This window comes from Canis lupus, chromosome 11, assembly GCF_048164855.1.
Source record: "Canis lupus baileyi chromosome 11, mCanLup2.hap1, whole genome shotgun sequence".
Taxonomy (NCBI): Eukaryota; Metazoa; Chordata; class Mammalia; order Carnivora; family Canidae; genus Canis; species Canis lupus.
In genome coordinates this window covers 44814965-44834555 of record NC_132848.1, presented here as the reverse complement: position 1 = coordinate 44834555, position 19591 = coordinate 44814965, and the positions used below count along the sequence as shown (strand labels likewise).

Below are 19591 nucleotides of genomic sequence, written 5' to 3'. Positions count from 1 at the left end.
GGGCTGGGACTGACAATTCTGACCCTCTAATCTCAGGTTTGGTTTCACTGGCAACCAGCCCCCAACCCTGAGATGCTTCTAAAAGTCCCCTTATATAACAAAAGGCATCTTTATGGCTCTTCTCAGGAAATTCCAAGTGTCTTAGGATCCTGATTCAGAAATGGGGACAAAGACCAAATACATATTTCTTATTATAAATCACAATATCACAATGGTCTTGCCCACACCATCTCTCATTCCCATCTAATTCTAGAGTCAGTGCCCTCTTCCGCACATCTCAGACTCCTTTAAGTTCATGAACCTATGCGTACAAAGGGAGGTTTCTCAAAATGGGGTTCAGGACTGTCCACACTCGGTCCCCTGGAAACACTCAGGGGGACAGATTCTGTTTGCTAGTCTTCGCCCAGAGCCATGGAAGCAGACCCTACTAGAGCTGGGGCCAGGAATCTGCACTTCTGGCAGCCCCCAGCAATTCTGAGCACAGAGTTGAAGAATCTCCATGGTGGGTGGGTCCCTGCTTCCTCTCTCCTCCTCCCTTGTTAAATAGTGGAAATCAGACAGCTGGGCCTGAACGGGACATAGGGAGGAAAAGAATGCTGCCTTGCCTCCCCCCGGAGCATCATCTATTAGGAGGCCTTGGATGAAAGGCAAGAAGGAAAAATGGTTCTTCTACCAAGGCTGGCATTTTAGAAAACCCTGTTTCAAATACCCTGAATTTTGAGGCCTGAAAATAGTTATTATTTTTGCCCTCATTACCTTCTTTCTCTATTTAAAATGTAATCATTGTCAGAAGAAAACTGCAGCTATGCACATCCCTGCCAAAGCCTCACACAATAGACACTAAAAATAGGGCTCTGCCTCCGAGCTCCGCAAAATTCTCCAAAATGAAATACACACACACACACACACACACACACACACACACACACACCCCTATTACTGGAGGTCTGTCCTGTCATCTAGTGACATCCATTTTGCCTTTTATTTCCCCAAAATAGCCTTCCCTTCTTTTCTGAATGACCTCTTTTTCCTGATTTGCACTGGTCAGGGCAGTGCTGGCCTGGCCTGACCCCTTCAGCCACTCTTCTTGAGTTTTCTCTTTCAGTTCCTGATTCAGTCACCACTGGGGATAGAGCCGATCAATCTGGAACCTTCTTGGCAAACTTCAGATTTGCCTGTAGCTCTGATGATGCCACCCTAGTCCTGTCTTCCCCTCACAGTAGCCCATTAGGTAAAAGCACCTAGAGATTTGAATGTAGCCTGGCCAGGCAGGAGGCTGCCCCTAGGTCAGAGCACAAGTCCCTGTGTTGAAACGAGAATTGTAAGGAGAAAGGCCACAGAGTGACTTCACAGAGTGAGCTAGAACAATGTGAACGCCGGGACGAAGCCCAGTGTCTAAAGAGTGGGAATTTCACACAGGCAGACGTATTACTGCCTTGGCATTCTGGCAAATTATAATACCCAAAATAGCATGACTTCTTTTAAATTCCTCCTGGCATCTGCCCACAGCACCCACACCCAGGAAATGGTGGGTGGAGTCTGTTTTCATCCACTGCAGTGAGCTAGAACAATTTCACTCGCTTTGTAACAGAATATATATGGGAAGTGAATGCAATGCAGGCAAGGGCAAGGCCCTCACGCAATGATTTCATTCTCTTTGGTTTTTCCTTCTGTTGCACAGGTCCATGGGTTAGGGGTTTGTGGCCTCCACTATTGTGAAGCACCCCATCAGCCCTTGGCTCAATTTCCTAACCTGGTGTCTAGAAGCCAGTGTGTTCCAGAGCTGCTGCAGGCTTATTTCAGCACTAGGGGTTCCAACACCTCTGCAGCCTTTCTGGATCTGGGCCTGGTTTTCTTCTCTGCAGCATTGCCCCAAACAGCTCACAGTTGCTCTGTGAAATGGACTGAGCAGAGCAAGGCTGACTCCACCATGGTGTTTTATTATGCCAAGGAGCTGTGGTCAGTCACGTTAACCTGGAGTAATGCTCATTATCCACAGACCTTTCCAGCATCACCTTCTCTGGGCATTTCTGGGCATGCTTTTACTTGGGCGGCTACCACCACCCAATAGATATATTCCAGGAAAGGTATGTGTGAGAGGGATTTCCTAAATTTTATTTTGTGCTGAAAACAAGTAATTATCTTAGTAGTTGTAGAAATTTTGTTTTCATTGCTAATTCTCTTAACCTGTGGCTCACTTGTGCAAATATTCACTGACTTTCCAGAAACACACAGAGTCATGTATATACTAATTCTTTCACTTATTTAGTGCTGTGTTAGAAACCATTCAGATTTTCTGGCCTAAAATAACCATTTTATTATTTCTCATGATTCATTGGTTTGACCGGACATCCAGGATGGCTTTTTGCTTGTATGACTGGTACCTGGCTGGAGTTGGCTGAAAGGCTGGGCCCTCTCATTCAATCCACATGATCTTTCCTTGTGGCTAGCTTGAGCTTCATGACAGCATGGCAGCTGCCTCCAAGAGAGAGCATTCCAAGAGGATAAGCCCTGCTTTGCAAGCATGGATCAAACCTCTGCTTGCACCCCTTTTGCTAATGACCATTTGCCCAAACCCATCATATGGCCAAGCCCAGAGACACTGTGCTGGAAGGCAGGGCTCCTTGGGAGCTACAAATTTAACAGTCTACCACACCAGTCATTCCACAAATGCAACCCACTTAGAGATAACTGACTCTGACACACATTAAACACCATAAGCAAGTTGTGCTGCCTGCTTTTCTCAGACAGGAAAGTGGAGCAGACGTAGAGTCATTCAGTATAAGAGGAAGAGTGGCCAGCTCTCCTTAACAAGCAAATTCTCATTAACACCAGAGGAAGCTGGAGCACTGTTTTAGTCTGTTTCCTTTTGCCATTTTCATTTTACTAACTTTTAAAGATAATGCTTTAATTGAAAAAATAATGTGTACACATTATGGTTCATTATTTACATTGTTCATATGGTAGACTGTTTACATCGTTTATGTGGTTCATTGTTTATATGATTTGATTGATAATAACTAATTACATCATCTCTGGCCCACAGTCTTCACTCATGCTTTCCTTCCCCTGAGAAACAAGACCACCATGTTTGTTGGCAAATTCCCCAGTTCTGCAAATGTGTCTTCCCTCAGAGAAAACTTGGCCATCTGATGCCGATCTCACCTGCTGTGTCTTTAAGACACAAAACATTTAGTGGGCTCAAATGTTCCTTCCCTTGGACATGAGTATTCATGAAGTCTAGCAACCAGCACTTTAAAAACTCAACTCAAGTGGAGGATTTGTTTCATTCTGTTGTTAAGTAGAATTGGTCCACTGTTCTAGAGTCCTGAAGATATAAAGTTTGGATTTTAAAACCTCAAAAAGTAAATTCAAGGACAGTTATTTCGAATAACAGTAATAGACAAGAATTTAAGATATGCAGTAACATTAAATAGTACAAGAATAGTAAGGTGGAGCAGAAGTAATATTTTTTAATTTAATTTAATTTAAATTCAATTAATTAACATATAGTGTATTATTAGTTTCAGAAGTTGAGTTCAGTCATTCACCAGTTGTATATAGCACCCAGTGCTCATTATATCACGTGCCCTCCTTTATGCTCATCACCTTGTTACCCCATCCCCCAGAAGTAATTTTTAAGAACTTTTTCTTATGGAAAATTTGAAACATTTATATAAGTAGCCAGAATAGTAAAATGAACTTTCTGGTTTAGCTTTAGTAATTAACATTTATTGCTGATAAATGATAACATTTATTGTTCATTTCACCTCTACCTGTTCCCCCTACCCACTGCCAGGTAGTTTTGAGGCATATCCCAAGATATCATATCATTACATGTAAATATTTCAATAAATCTAAAAATAATTATGCTGAATGAAAGGAGCTACATAATACTTTATAATTTTATATTTTTGACTTCTAGAAGGTGCAAATGAATCTATATTTACAGAAATTAAATCAGTGATTGAGATGATGTGGGAGAGGCAAGGGAGGGGAATTACAAAAGAACGTCAGACATTTGAGGGGGTGGATATGCTCATGTGGTGATGGTTTCACAGGTGGATATGTATGTCACAACTTGCCAAACTATAGGGTTTAAATATGTGTGCAGGTGATTGTACATCAATTATGCCTCTGTAAGTCTACTTTAATATAACACATTAAAGTTGATGATTGGGTTTAAAAAGAGTGAGGGTCTTAAAACTTGAATTAGATGTTTAAATAATTGTTTTATCCTTTCTATTTTTATTGACTCAAACATTTAATGATGTGCACTGCTTCAGCTGTAAGTCACAGGTTGTGTTGTATCATTTTTTCTTTTTCTTTTTTTTAATTTTTATTTATTTATGATAGTCACACAGAGAGAGAGAGAGAGGCAGAGACACAGGCAGAGGGAGAAGCAAGCTCCATGCACCGGGAGCCCGACGTGGGATTCGATCCCTGGTCTCCAGGATCGCGCCCTGGGTCGAAGGCAGGCACCAAACCGCTGCGCCACCCAGGGATCCCTGTATCATTTTTTCGATTGTCATTTCCTAAAATCTCTGCAATTTGACATGCATTTTTCTCTTTTGACCTAAGAGATATTTAGGAGAGATTTGTTTATCTTTTTAAAAATTTCAGATAGAAGAATCTTCTTCTGTTAGTTTCTATTTAGTTATTAGTGTCTAGGCTAACCATTTTATGATCAGAGTATTTTGCCTGTACTGTTTCTCCTTTTGGAAATTCATTAAGATGTTCCTTGTAGTCTATCATGTGGTCACTTTTCATGTGTGTTCCCTTGACCCTTGAAAAGAAGGTAGATCCTTCATTTTCAGCATGTAGATTTTGACATATATTAATCAGATCAACATTCTTAGTTTTGACTTCTTTTGTTATTTGACATTAATTCTGACATGAATTAACAGGATGGAAAAGTTTCCTTATGACAAGTGTGTTTCTGTTTCTCCTTATATCTTCTGTAATTTCTGCCTTGGGAATATTGCTGCCCTGTGATTTTATCCATAGATATTCATTCATTATTCTGTCTTCATTGTGCAATGCATTCTCTAACATTATAATACCCTCTTCTTTGTCTCATTTAATGGTTTTTGTCCTGAATTTACTCTTCTTTGAAGGTAAACTGACAGTACTTGCTTTCTTTCGGTTGTGCTTGTCTGGTACATGTTGGCCATCCTTTTCATTTTCAACCTTAATGATTTATTTACTACCTGAGACATGTTGCTTTTATTTTTTAATTTTTTTTGAGATATGTTGCTTTTAAACAGCATAAGATTTGGCTGTGCTTTATGTTACAATGTGAATCATTTATTTTAATAATCCCATTTATGTTTCTTAGTAGGAGTTTGATCTTAGATCTGGCACATTGCAGATGGTCTTTGACTTACAATGGTTACACTTTAATGATTTTTTTGGCTTTAAGATGTTGCAAAAGTGATACACATTCAGTAGAAACCATGCTTCAGATTTTGAATTTGGACCTTGTCAGGGCTGGTGATTTGTGGCCTGATCCTCTCTCAGTGCTGGGCAGAGGCATGGAGCCACAGACCTGCCTTAGCCACATGATCACAAAGATCAACAACCAACATATTTACAACTGCTCTATCCCCATACAACCATTTTGCTTTTCACTTTCAGCATAGTATTCTCCAATCACTGGGATATTCAATACTTTCTTATAAAATGGGTTTTGTGAGAGATGATTTTGCCCAACTGTAGGTTAATGTAAGTGTTCTGAGCATGTTTAAGGTGTGCTGGGCTATAATCTGTGATGTTCGGGAGGTTAGGGTGCATTGAATGCATTTTCAACTTACATTGTTTTCAATTTATGATAGGTTTATTGGGATATAGCCCTATGTAAATTGAAGAAGATCTGTATTTTTTTTAAAGTTATTTAAGTTCCAGTTAGTTAACATACAGTGTAATTTTAGTTCCAGGTACACAATGTAGTGATTCAGCACTTCCATACATCACCAGGTACTCATCACAAGTGCCCTCCTTAATCCCCATCATCTCTTTGACCCATTCCCCCACCCACCTCCCTTCTGGTAACCATCTGTTTGTTCTCTATAACAGTCTGTATCTTGGTCTGCCTCTCTCTTTCCCCCCCTTTGCTTGTTTGTCTTGTTTCTTAAATTCCATAATGAGTGAAATCATACAGTATTTGTCTTTCTCTGACTGACTTACTCCACTTAGCATAATACTCTAGCTCTGTCCATGTTGTTGCAAATGGCAAGATTTCATTCTTTTTTATGGCTGAGTAATATTCCATTATATGTATCATATATTATATATATATACACACACACACACACACACACACACATACACATGCATGCACACACACCTCACCTATTCTTTATTCATCTATCAGCCAATGGACATGTGAGCTGTTTCCATAATTTGGCTATTATAGATAATGCTGCTATAAACAGAGTGCATATATCCCTTTGAATTAGTAGTTTTGTATTTTGGGGGCAAATACATAGTAGTAGATTGCTGGATCATAGGGTAGTTCTATTTTTAACTTTTTGAAGAACCTCCATACTATTTTCCAGAAAGGCTGCATCAGTTTGCATTCCCACCAACAGTGGCAAGAGGGTTCCCCTTTCTCCACATCCTGACCAATACCTGTTATCAATTTTTGCCAATCTGACAAGTATGAGGTGATATCCCATTGTAATTTTGATTTGTATTTCCCTGATGATCAGTGATGCTGAACATCGTTTCATGTGTCCGTTGACCATCTGTATGTCTTCTTGGGAAAAATGCCTTTTCATGTCTTTTGCCCACTTTTTAATCAGATTTTTCATTTTTGGATTGTTGTGTTTTATAAGTTCTTTATATATTTTGGATATTAATCCTTTATTAGATATGTCATTTGCAGATATCTTCTGTGGATTGCCTTTTAGTTTTGTTGATTGTGCCCTTCACTGTGCAGATTTTATTTTGATGTAGTTCCAATAAGGTGTTTTTTAAATTTATTTTTTATATTTTATGTATTTTTTGGTTTTGTTTCCCATGTCTCAAGAGATATACCAAGAAAGACGTTGCTATTGCCAATGTCAAAGAAGTTACTACCTGTGTTCTTTTCTAGGATTTTTATAGTTTCAGGTCTCACATTTAGGTCTTTAATCCTTTAATCTATTTTTTATTTAATTTTATGTGTAGTGTAGGAAGTGGTCCAGTTTTATTCTTTTGCATGTTGCTGTCCAGTTTTCCCAATGCCATTGTTGAAGAGACATTATTTTTGCCATTGGAAATTCTTTTTTGCTTTATTGAAGATTAATTCACCGTATAATTGTGTGTTCATTTTTGGGTTTTCAATTCTGTCCCATTGATTTATGCGTCTAATTTTTTTAGATCTTATTTATTTTATTTGACAGAAAGAGAGAGTGAGAGAGTGAGCACACAAACAGAGGGAGCAGCATGTAAAGGGAGAGGGAGAAGCAGGCTTCCCACTGAACAAGGAGCCCAACCCCAGGACTATGGGATCATGACCTGAGCTGAAGGCAGATGCTTAACCGACTGATCCACCCACGTGCCCTTATGTGTCTATTTTTGTGTCAGTATTGTACTGTTTTGATCACTACAATTCTGTAATAGAACTTGAAGTCTGAAATTGTGATGCCTCAAGCTTTGTTTTTCTTTTTTAAGATTGCTTTGGCTATTTGGTGTCTTTCGTAGTTCCATTCAAATTTTAGGATTGTTCTAGCTCTGTGAAAAATGCTGTTGGTATTTTGATAGGGGTTGCATTAAATGTGTGGGTTGCTTTGGATAATATAGACATTATAACAGTATTTATTGGAAAATATAATTTTGTTCTCTGAGTACAGTATTTTAAATCTTTCAATATAAGGTCTGTTTGTTTTCTTGGGTGGGGGTACAGGCTGAGAAATAGAGGAGAGAGAAAAGGAGGGAAGGGGAAGAGAAGAGAAAAGTTTTCGAGAGAAGAGAAACAAGTTCTGATACTGAAGGGGAACTGTAATATTGTTTTAATGATTATCTTTATAATTGTCAGACAAAATCCTCAATCATCTGCTTTTTAAACTGTTTTGAGCAATAATAAAATTCATATGTATTTTCTTCCCTTTCTTCTATCTCTTGTCCACTTCCTACTTTAGTCAATAATATTATCTTGATTAGTTTTTACTTTGGACTCTTAAAAAGATATGTTCTGCTATTTGAGTCTTTAAATTCTTCCCTCTATGTCCCTGATTTTATAGATAAGGCCATCGCGAGCTTCCTGACATCTTTACCTTTTCCCATCCCAGTGTTTGCCAGTTGTATTATTTCTACATTGTCAGAGCATACGACACTTATATTCTATTTTGTTACTCCAATCCCCACTTCACATTTACTTTTAGATCCAAACCTAAATATAATCAAGGCTTACAGTCACACTCTTGGCTAAAGTTTCTGCAGTTGAGTCTCAGTTGGATGAAGTTCATTTTCTGGTTGTTTCCTCAAGAAAGGTTCATGGAAACAATACTTTCTGAGTTCCTACATATTTAAATGGTTTGCAATAGGCTTTATAATTGTCGAACAGCTTGGATGATAGAAAATTCTTGGTTTGCACTTTCCTTAAATATCTTCTAAGTGTTTCTCCATTCTCTCTTTTTTATATAGAGATTTTATTTATTTATTTTAGAGAGAGAGAGAGCTCACAAGCAAAGGGAGAAGCAGAGGGAGATCATCTCCAGCAGACTTCTCACTGAGCACGGAGCCAGATGTGGGGCTCAGTCTCAGCACCCTGAGATCATGACCTGAGCCAAAACCAAGAGCCAGATGCTTAACTGACTGAGCCCCCGAGGCAACCCTCTCCATTTTCTTCTAATGTTAAACGCTGTTGGGTGAAATTTGAGTTCAATCTGATTTTTTTTTTTCTCTTTGTAAGTGACTTGATTTTTGTATGCTTTACTGCCCAGAGGATGCTCTCTTTACATCAATAATTAGACTAGACTATGTCTCATATGGTGACTGTCCTGGATCAGGTTTCTGTGGGAAGTGGTATGAACATCCAACAAGTAGATTCAAGTCTTGTTTCATTTTGAGAAATGCTTTGTTTTATATTTTAAAATATTTGTTACTTTGTATTATTTGGTTTCTTCAGGGACCCCAATTTTGCATATGCTGGCTTTCTTTTGACTTTCTGCTATCACTGTCATGTCCCCTTTGATTGTTTTAAACTCCCATCTCTAGTTCATGTAGTTTGCATTTCATATTTCTGCCCTTGGCTTCCTGCACAGCATTTGCTGCAGTGACTTCACTGCTTTTTAGCTCCATCCAATTTTGTCTTCGCTCGTGTGATGATGGCTTTATTTTTTCTATCTTTCCTGAGTCTTCTAGTCCTATCTCATCACCTCTCATTGCCTTGTCATCTTGTATTTGAGTACTTGCATTTGTGCTTTGTGGTTTCCCTCTAGAGACCACATTATTTTGCTAAGGTTTTTTTGGTTGTGCTTTGTCTCTAATTCGCGGAGGGATGTTTGATCATAATTTCATTTCTTCCAGGTCACATTTTTCTGGTGCATGTTCTTCTGTGACATGATTTGCTGTTCTTTGTGTCTTACGGTATGCTTGCTTGGGAGCTATTCTGTTTTCTTTTTCATTACTTATAGAGTATATGAGTTGGACTTTCCTAAATAAAGCTTTCTGCGGGAGGCTGTAAGTAGGGGTGAGGCAAAAGCAGCCTTCTAGAATCCTTGATCCCAAAGGACCTCTCGTTCTCTATTTCCACAGGGACAGACTGCTTCTTGAAAATACTATGTGATTCTTTATGGAACTCTGCCTCCTTGGCTTCTCTGAATCAAACTGGTTCCACAAGAGCTTCTGTTTCCAGCCCTTAAACCTCTAGGTCTTTCACCAGCCAGTGCAACAGGGGGCAGGTAAGCAGCTCACCTGCAGGAAGTTTAATTTTGTTTGCACTTTCTAAGCCCTGCTGCTACTGGCTCCTAGACACTCTTGCACCTCTTCCTGCAAGGTTTCTCCTCCTGACAGCCCCTAAGCATGTTTTAGAGTCTATAGCAAATGGAACTCTTTGAAGCTGTGATTTCTATGAGGGGAGGGAAGCACCACTACCATGCTCATTTCCAAGTCTGACCATTTGGAGAAATTAATACAAAACTTCTGTGTTCTCCTTCGAAAGGCTTTCAGCAGAGTGCAGTTTGAGGCATGATGGAGGTACATTCTTCCTGTATCAATTTGCATGCCCCTCTCTGGCCCCTACATGACTGTTCCAGCAAGTAATATGGTAATATACATTAGTGAAGCAAAGTAGAGAGCATATGTGTTATCTAAAAGCATACTATGTCAACTTGGGGGAAAACACATACACACATGTACTTGTGCGCACACACACACATGCAAAATGCACATGTACACACACACTTCGTGGGTCAAGTAGAATATATCTGCAGGCTCCTAGTGCACCACCTTCAGTCTAGATCATCTCTAGGGTCCTTTTTTTTTAAGATTTTGTTTATTTATTCATAGAGACACACAGAGAGAGAGAGGCAGAGACACAGACAGAGGGAGAAGCAGGCTCCATGCTGGGAGCCCGACATGGGACTCGATCCCGGGTCTCCAGGATCACACTCCAGGATCACACCCCAGGCTGCAGTGCAGGTGGCACTAAACCGCTGTGCCACCAGGGCTGCCCTCTAGGGTCCTTTTTTTGATGCCTCATAATAAGGATCCCCACCATGACTGCCTATTATCTTGGTGGCCTTTCCACTCCTCCACCAATCCTTAAGGCTATTCTTGATGATGACTTCATCTGTGTCATGTGTTTATGAGGAAACCTTGTTTTTAGCCTGTATGCTACAACTTCACTGTTGGCCCTGTTCCAATCTTACCATCCACAGCTTAACCCAATGCAGCTCTGCACAGGCTGGAATTGTCCTGGGTTCTTGCAATACACCAGGGACTCTAGTTGGTTCCAGAATTAGATTTTGATCCCCACAATCTCCCAGTTCCCATGCTTGCACACAGAGTGTGGCAACAGCTGGGTGGGGCAACTCTATGTGGAGAGGTGGGCAGAACAGAGAAGACAGGAGAGCCATTGTGACTGAGCAGCTTGGGTGGGCCTAAAAGGAAGCTGAGAATAGGCCCGAGAGGGGAGACCTATGCCCCAGCATGTCACCTGGGGCTCTCTACAGAGATTTCTGGGCTGCTGTGAAACTCCAACTGCTCTGGAACAAAGTTGAAATGTTGTTGGAGAGCAGCCTTGGCAGGGGTAGGGGCCAAATGTTCTGGATACTTACCAGAAATAAACAGACTGCAATGAAATAGATCAAGAATCCTTTCCAATTAGGACAGTTGTGTGGGTTTTTTTTTTTTAATTTCTGAAGTAAGAAAGGGAACAAAATGCAAAAATCTGTTCTTTTCTTCCAAAAGACTTTAAGTAGCAAATAAGCAAGGTGTCAGGACTGGGAAAGCCTTCTGTCTAGGCTCTGAGTAAATGAACTTGCTTTTTGGTAAAGAGCTTGAGTTAAAATTAAACAGATACATATGCATAGCTTGCAATAGAATGATCCTGCATGCATCGCCTTAAAAAGAAATCTGAACATTTTTCTGAGTAGGGCAAGCAAAGAGAATCAGGCAACAGTCCCTCCTCCAGAAATCCATAAACAGCCCCTCTCCTTCTACAGCAGAGGAAATTCGTCAGAGCAGCCCACCAAATGTCCTCGTGATCTGAAAATAGATGGCACAGGTCTTTCTCTGGGCACTTCAGGACAAGGGCACTTGGGGCATCCCCAGTGACAGAGGCAACATCCGTATTAAGGACTGCCACGCCCACCTCCACCTCCACTGCCACCGCCAGTGGGGTCTTCAAAGTCTGCAGAAGTATCTTCAGTCCCTACACCAATTATCTACGTTGGCCCGTTTTTATGTACATTTGAATCCAGTTTCAAATTCCAATTTAGATTCTGTAATCTCAAGACCTAGAATAGTGCTTGGCTCAAGTTGGTGCTCAATATATATCTGGAGGCTGGATGAATCTCATGCCTTGCTATTGCTTCCAGTCTTTAACTTCCTTCCGTCTCCTAATTTCAACTGTAATTGACTCTTTGAAAAGCTGACCCCAAAAGGTCATATTTTTCCATATAGTTTCCATACACTTTTTCCCCCCATTTTTGCCACCCAGCAGGAGGCTCTCAGTGACCTTAGGGAGGGCTAATGGGAGCAACTAGATAACACTCCCAACTCTTCCCTCTGCTAGAAAAACAACTATACCAAGTTTACTCTAGGGACATAGGCAGATACTGAAACAGCCTGAACAATGTGGATTCAGGAAGATAAGTCACTTTTATAGTAAGTTCATCATAGAGGGAAACTGTCTAGAAGAGGGAGATTGTCTGTACCTGACCCCTGGCAAGACATTGAGAACGGATGACACCATGTGTTTTTTACTTTCACATGCTCACTTTTTTATGACCAAATTCTCATGCATAGTTTCTACAAATAGACCACTTGAACATCACTGTAGGCACTGTAGGGTGTGGTTTGATGGAGCCCAGGGAAAGGAGGTGCTGTGCACTGCCATGCACAGTGCTGAGGAAGAAGAGAGGGGCTCCAGGGTCATTGGTATGGAACATAGCTACTTTGTCCCTAGGCATTGCCACGGATTGGATTTTTCCCCTGAATATAGCAACACAGCCAGGCCCCAAGAACCCTACTACCCTAAGATCATCTAATTGATGCAAGAACCCTTAGTGCCAAGTGTGTATCTTCTGTCCTTCAGCAGCCCCATCTCTGCCCCCGTCCCCTCCCCCATCTAGCAAAATGGCTGCGTCCTCAGGCATCTGGCATTTGGTGGAAACACCTGCCAGGAATTTTAGGGGAGGGATATTTACCCTCCCAGCTCTCACCCTCTGGAGAGCAGTTTGACTCCTTTACACTTCCTTCTGTGCTCAGGCAATTAATTTCCCCTCCCCTGATATCATCTTCATCACCTCCTTGCTGCTTGTTCAGAAGTGGTTCATGGGATGGATTTCAACTGAAACCTTTGGTAAATCATGTGAAACTCTGCAGGTATAGGGAGTTGCTTCCCAACTGGTTTTGGAAAACCAGAGATGAACTTTTTCCTGGCTGAACCACTGCAGTCACCAGTGCAACAAACTTGGGAAGCAGTGTTAACTCCTGTCACCAAAGCCGAGTGAGATGCTACTAGATAACAGAAAACATACATTTGTCCTGCCCCTCATTCCCAACACAGAGCTCCCAAAACCTTTGTAAATTCCTAAGTGATAGGAATGTTAGGAGTATCTTTTGATTTACTGAGATGACTCTGGGTGGCTCCTGGATGGGGGCTAGTCACCAGAAAGGTCGAGCCATGATTAGAAGCTAGGACTTTTCAGCCCCACCCCCAACCTTTCATATAGGGGGTGAGGGGCTAGAAATATAGTTAATATTGATCATGCCTATATGAAGAAGCCTCTATAAAATCCTAATAGTAGGAGGTTCAGAAAGCATCCAGGTGGATGAACACATCCATACCAGGAGGATGACACACCCATATCCATGGGGACAGAAGCGCCTGCATTTGGGACACTTCCAGACCCGAACCTATATATCTCTTCATCTGGCTGTACATCTATATCCTTTACTATATTCTTTGATAAACTGGTAAATACAAGTAAGTGTTTCCCTGAGCTCAGTGGGCTGCTCTGGCTAATTAATCGAACCTTAAGGAGAGGCCACAGGAACCCCCAATTTGTAGCCAAATAGGATGGAAGTTGTGGGTAACCTAGGGACATATTGCTTGCAGTTGGCATCTGAAGTGGGGTGGGAGCAGGCTTGTGGGACTGAGCTCTCAACCTATGGGATGTGATGCTATCTCCATGTAAATGGCATTAGAATTGTGCCAGTTACATTGTAGGACACCCAGCTGGTGTCACAGAGAATCGCTTGATGTGCAGGAAACCCCACACACATCTGGTGTCAGAAGTATTATGAGTGTTTGAGTAGTAAAGGGGACACACAGGAAAGAGAAATGCAGAAGGAGGTGGAGGACTAGATTTTTCCCTACTTAGGAGACTGAACTGAGTTTTTCCTTTAAAGATGCATTTGTCATTTGCATGATGCATTCATTTCAGAGAGATGTGCCAATAATGTTCAGAGGACTTGATTAATTTTGACCAAGTTTGGTATTTGCTTTAATTTTTTTAAATCATCCTGTCTGAAATAAATGTTCTTAGTTAGGAATCTGCAGAAGGGATTTTTAATGGATTTCAGTGTATTTCAGGGATATTAATAAGGCAAGAGCTGTGGTTCACAGAAACCACATGCTACATATGAAGCGGTTATTTCCATTATTAAGATCTCACTGAGTATCCTTACTGGAAGACCACTTAACCCTTACTATGAAAGCACTATTATAGTGCACTATTTAGTCTTCTAAAAGAGAGTTTCAAGTTTTATTACCCAGGCCCCTTCTTGTGAATGCATAAATCTCACATTGTTCCCACCTCACCCTCAAATCTGGAAATGTTCCCAGCTGAAAATCACTGTATCTTTTACATATTTCCTTTGCCCACAAAATTTCTGTTGAATTTTGTTTTGGGTGGTCTGTACTGCAAAAACACTAATAGCTTTTTTTTATTTTATAACACTAAATGTTTCTGTAATGTCAAATATGCTTTTTGGGGGGTATTGCATGTGGCTCCTTACATGTTCCTGATTAGGGGTGAAATATGTGGGTAGACTCCACCTTCTAGACAGTCATAGGTCTAAAAAATAACTTCCTGAGAGCAAACTGCTTAGTGTTTTTATCATTGGTTTTGTAAACACTTAAGCCTAAACTAACTCCACTTTTTGCAGAGAGAAAGAGAGTAAGGAGACAGGAGGACCCCACATGGGGAAGTAACCATGACAGCTCCAGGCTGAATTGACTGGAACAATCAAGTTGGGAAAATTATTAGTAAATTAGTTGTATTAGAACAGAAGCAAGTTGCCCATGGCCAGTGGCCACTGCAGCCTGCCCCACTGCTTCCTGCTGCCTGAACTTCAATTTTGGAAAATATGCCCAAATATTAACATTTTAGTAGCCACCTTTTCATTGTCAGCGTTCCTCATTGGCATTTGTAGGAATCAGCTGTTGCTGCATCGCTAACTACTTCAAAACCCAATGGCTTAAAACAATATCTGTTTACTATTACTCACAGTTGAACTAACCTTGCCTTTTCTTTTCTGATACTTGGATATCTTGGAGAGACTGCTCATCCCAAGGTTAGCTGTTTCTTAGAGAGAGTAAATGACTCAGCTAGGGTCACACCTTTCACATGGACTACTCCAGAGCCCATACCTTAACTGCCTTCTTCACCTCCCTGGCTTTCACACTTGAGCCACTTTTCACTTTTCAGCCCTAATCACCCCAGCGCCAGGATCAGACACCTAGGGACAGCCCAGAGCCTGCTGAAATTACCAAATTTTAACCAACCCTTCTCTGAGCATGCTTACCCTGTGTCAGTCAAATGGAAACTACAATAAAAGCTCCTGTTCACTTTTCTCTCTTCTCCCTTTGTCTCCTGATTGACCCTGGTGCTTCCCCAAGAGGCCCTCTGTGTTGTGGTATGGTATGCACCCTTCTCTCGGGATCTGTAAGAATAACAAACTATCTTTTCAATGGCAGTCATCTTCTGATCTCTTGGTTTTACCATACCTGAGCCATAATAAAATCTATATTTTAAAACTACAGTCTACAGGTCAGCTAGGCAGCTCTTTTGGATTTCAGGCATCTGTGGTCATCTGTGGGTTCAGCAGGCAGCTCTGTTGCTCTTCACTTAGCTGCCTTATTTGGGGGCTATCTGCTTTAGGGCTGTAAACATCTAGGATGTCCATGTCTAGGCATCAGGGCTCTCCCTCCCATGGTCTCTCACCTCCCTGCAGGAGAGCCTGAGCTTGTCACAGGGCAGTGGTTGGAATCCAGGAAAGTAGAAGCAGGTGGAACCTTTTCAGACTTCCAGTGGAAAGGACATGCATCACTTTCCCTGCATCCTATTAGCTGAAGCAAAACACAGAGCAGCCCAGATTCATGGGGGAAAGAAATAGACTCTACCTTTTGATGGAAGATATGGCAATGTCACATTATAAGTGATGTGGATACAAAGAATAGTGGAGAAATGGAGACTTTTCCTAGTCCCTCTACCACAACACTGTTCTCCTCAAAAGAGTAAATTATCTAAAACATGTTTTTCACCAAGGATGTTATAAAGATACATATTTTTTTAATTTAAAAAGAAAAAGAGACGGTGGCCTGTGTGTGGACAGTTCATTATTCTAGTAAGACTAGAATTAGAATTCCATTCTCTCAGTGGAATAACATAAATGTGAATAATTGGGACAAAATATGACACTGGGAATTACCTGGTGCCCTTGTTAAAATGCAGATTCCTGGCCCCAGAAAATCTAATTCAGTAAAGACCAGGATAAGGTCCAGGAGTCTGCATGTTAGCAAGACCCTTGGGGACTTGGTGCAGGTGATTCTAACAATCTCAGCTTGAAAAATGCTGGTGCCCCAAGTTTGTATATATATATATATATATATATGTATATATATATACATATATATATATATATAGTGGAATATGGAATATTATTCAGCCATTAAAAAAACAAACAAGGAAATCCTACCATTTGGGACAACATGGATAGACCTAGAGGGCATTTTGCTAAGCGAAATAAGTCAAACACAGAGACAAACACTGTATGATCTCACTTTTATGTGAATCTTTAAAACAAAACAACAAACACAAAAAAATCAAACACCTAGAAAAAGAGATCAGACTTGTGGTTACTAGAGATGAGGATCAGGGGGAGGGGGACTTGCAAGAAGGTGGTCAAAAGGTACACACTTCCAGTTATAAGATAAATAAATACTAGGGATACAGTGTACAACATGATGGCTATAGTGAACACTGCTGTACGATATATAGGAAAGTTGTTAACAGAATAGATCCTAAGAGTTCTCGTCACCATAGAAAAATATTTTCCTTTATTCTTCTCTTCTTTCTTTTCTTTTCATTGAATCTATGTGAGAAGATAGGTGTTAGCTAAACCTATTATGATAATCATTTGACAATATACTTAACTCAAACCATCATGCCATAGGCCCTAATTAAGTTTATATAGTGATATATGTCAATTATTTCTCAATAAAACTGGAAAAGATTTTTTAATGCTGATATCAAAAGATGTGTGTGTGTATGTGTATGTGCACACAGAGCAGTAATATCATCTCTATTTTACAAAAAGGAAGCTAAGGCTCTAAGCCTTAGTTCTGTTCAGTGGCCTGTGCAAGTTCACACAGAAGATTAATTGCAGATCTGGGGTTAGTACCCAAGTCTCTTGGCCTTTGACCTAAGAGGTATGGTCTGAGAGGTACAGGGAGCCCCATTCCCCTTAAAACGACCCCCACCTCAGGCTTGCTGTAGTGCCTGAGCCTCCTGTCAGCCATCCTGGGTCTCCTCTGCAGTATCAGTAAAATCACTCTGCCCCTTCCATACCCAATAAAGGGGCTAGAATGGCTCAGGCATTGCAGAAGCTGGAGGTGAGGGGAATGGAGACAAACATCAAAACCTACTGACCTGAAAGCCTTACCTTTTAGCTTAGATTGATGTACTGTATTGGTTGCTAACTCCCAGCTTAGTTCTGGGGGAGCTTTATTCATCCCTTGAGAAGCAACCAATGAAAAGAGAGCAAGAAGGGATAAAGAATGAGGAGGAACGAGGACATTTCTATGATCATTTCTCTCTCTCCGTAGTAGTCCAGTGGGTGACAATGATGATGGTGATGATGGTGATGGCAGCCATCACTGTCCCCGTTTTATAGATAGAGAAACAAGGACTTACATGTACCTCCTAGACCTGGATCCTGTCTCTTGGGCCTCCTCCTGCTATTTAACAAAGAGCAATCCCCAGATTGCATTGATTGGGTGTGATTCTTCAGAACCCCAGAACAGATATTGATGGTCTCCTCTGAAGAAATAGTAAAGTAAGAAATTATTTCACTTTTAAGATAAATTAAGTATTTAAACTTGATGTGAAAAAATGACACCTAGGACATACACTCAGCTGGGAATTTATGAAAGTACAGTCCCACCCCTATATCCCTTAGATACAGCAAAAAGTTATTAGGACAACGGGGATGCACCTTGTGCCAGTCTGTCCAGAATTTTAACCACCAGTGTCCAGTCTCACCTCAGACAGATAAAGAGATCAATCCTCGTCAGTTTGCCATTGGTGTTGTCTCTGGGTTATTCCTCAGGACTCTGTGGTCACCTCAAATGGCATATCCATCAAGTTCTCAAGACAAACAGAACCAACAGGTGTTGTGTATATTATTATCTCTCTGTAGATAATGGATGGATGGATGGATGGATGGATGGATGGATGGATAGGTAGTAGAGGAGAGAGACAGACAGAGATTTCAGAAATTGGCTCACATGATTGTAGGAGTTGGCAAGTCCAAACTCTGCAGGGCAGGCTGGCTGGCTGGAGACCCAGGGAAGAGCTGGTATTGCCATTTAGATCTGAAGGAAGTCAGCTGACAGAGTTCCCTCTCCCTAGAGGACCTCCAGGACATCTAGGACTGGATGAGGTCCACACCCATTATGAAAGGTAATCTGCTTTACTCAAAGTCTACTGATGTGAATGTGTTAATATCATCTAAAAATGCCTTCACAGCAGCATCTACTTTCATGTTTGTCCAGAAACTGAATACCATGGCCTAGCCAAGTTGACACATAAAATTAATAATCACAGCTGGGCAGGGAAGTACCCAGAAATGGGGGAGAGGATCCGTGTTTACGAACAGGCTTGTTGCTGATCTGCACTTGATGAGAGAAAAACAAGACAGAGATGTAGCCACAGTACCCCTGGTCTGGTCCTGGTCAGAATCAGGGTCAAGAGCTGATTCTTTCCAGTTGCATTTGAGCAAACTGGCTTCTTGCTACAGGTATGAGAAGAGGTGGCTCTGCTGACAGTTGTGTTACTCCATAAAGCACATCCTGCCCCAGACCCCACTTGTGTGTGCCATACACCCCATCCTGCCAATAGCACCACCAGCACACAGGGGTGAGTACACACACCAGCTCCCAAAGAGAACCACAAAGGGCCTTAGAGTGACCAGAGTTCTGGATTCATCTGTACCCATATACTCTGACAGTTGTGCCTTCAGCCAACTTGATCCCCCTGAGCCCTGGTCCTCCAAGTGTGAAGAATAGTTGAGGCAAGTCCAACAGGCAAGTCAAGCACTTTGAAACTGCGGGAAATATTAGAGTACTGCATAAAATAGGAAGTCTCTCTAATAGGCTTCCATCACAAAGACTCAAAGGCGAGTGGGGAACTATAGAGGAGGCAGGGGTTTGGGAGGAGACTTGTTGCCAGCAAGCCTGGGGAGAAGAAGAGAGAGAATGGGTGAGGAGGGAAGAAGAACTACAGAGGAAGAGGGGAGCTACTGACCCACAGCAGCAGTAAATTCTGGTTCTGGTCTCTAGAACAGGAGAAAGAATGAGCTGGAGATGCGTCATCCAGAGCCCTGGTGATCAGGACAGCGTGAAGGTGGCTGCTTAACTGGGGCCAACACAGAG

General features: G+C 41.3%; 1 long non-coding RNA gene across 4 annotated transcripts in view; it reads left to right on the top strand.

Annotated features, from left to right (window-relative positions):
• LOC140642283 (uncharacterized) overlaps positions 1 to 19591 on the top strand; it is a 121359-nt gene that overhangs the window by 82228 nt on the left and 19540 nt on the right. Inside the window, exon 1 of one of the 4 annotated variants that reach the window (XR_012038769.1) lies at positions 9748 to 9887. The exons of the other annotated variants lie outside the window; for them this stretch is intronic. This is a non-coding gene — a long non-coding RNA (uncharacterized lncRNA). Of the gene's footprint in view, positions 1 to 9747; positions 9888 to 19591 lie in introns of those variants that run through there. 4 annotated transcript variants of the gene reach the window in all.